The following is a 1046-nucleotide window of genomic DNA, read 5'->3' as shown; positions in this document are numbered from 1 at the left end:
ACTGGACAGATGTGGAAAAGAGCGCTGAGGCATTCTCTAGAAAAAAAACGTATTTGAGTGAAAATCATTACGATCCTGCGCATGTTCTGCAGATCTTCCTCCCCAGACTTAACTGGTTGCCCCTGCTCCCCTCCCGGCTGCCTCACCGCTCTGCTCAGTCTCTGCACTGAACATTTACAAGGACAGCAGTTTATATTGGGTTGCATACTGTACATGCAATAATAAAAGCCAGTGTGGTTTTATGTAGAATGCTGGTTCAATGGTTTCTGCACTGCACTTAGATCAGCTGTCAATCAAACAGTGTGTCCAGTACTGTGACATCTTTTTTCTTTGGATTTCTTCTTCATGAAGTTTGAGTTTCTTTTCTTTGTCTGTTCAGCCACAGTGGCTATCACTGCTCATGCTAACTACCCAGTTCTTCTTCTGTTTATTCCAAAGAAACCGGAAACATAAATCACATCATTTCCGGTGCAGCAGAGGATTCTTCCGGAAAGAGCTACCAGACACCGAGTGTTTAGAACAGCCAATGTAAAAGCTTTCATGGACTGGCTATAGGTTGAATCACTATTCTGTTGTATCAGTTGGTGATAGAGAGCAGAAAAACGGACATTTATTCATATGAAAATTTCACAGATTCTACTTTAAATCTCTTTAGTTTCATGTTGAATACAGTAGTATGAAACATACTGAGAGCACACGATTGACCAACTCTCCACTTCCCTCTTAGCCTCTCCGCTCTGACACACGGTTGACCTCAGGCTCACAACATCCATCAGGTGATCATTACAAGCCGGAGGTCACGACCTGCACACTCCAATCGCCACACCTCTGCCTCTTCCTGCAGGAACCCCGCGCCGCGTACATACACTCTGCTTCCCCTCACATAGAAAAAAAAACCAAAAAAAAGAACAGGCATCGGCTTCATAATGTTTCCCCCAACGCGAGCCGGGGCTGATTGAGAGACGAAGCGATCCGCTCCGACTACAGGAAACAGCCACAGGAAATGGAGATGCGCTGCGTCGCTTCGAGTGCCACTTCAGGTTATT

Source organism: Centroberyx gerrardi, chromosome 18, assembly GCF_048128805.1.
Source record: "Centroberyx gerrardi isolate f3 chromosome 18, fCenGer3.hap1.cur.20231027, whole genome shotgun sequence".
NCBI lineage: Eukaryota > Metazoa > Chordata > Actinopteri > Beryciformes > Berycidae > Centroberyx > Centroberyx gerrardi.
The sequence above is the reverse complement of the archived record's forward strand: the minus strand, read 5'-3'. Positions refer to the sequence as shown.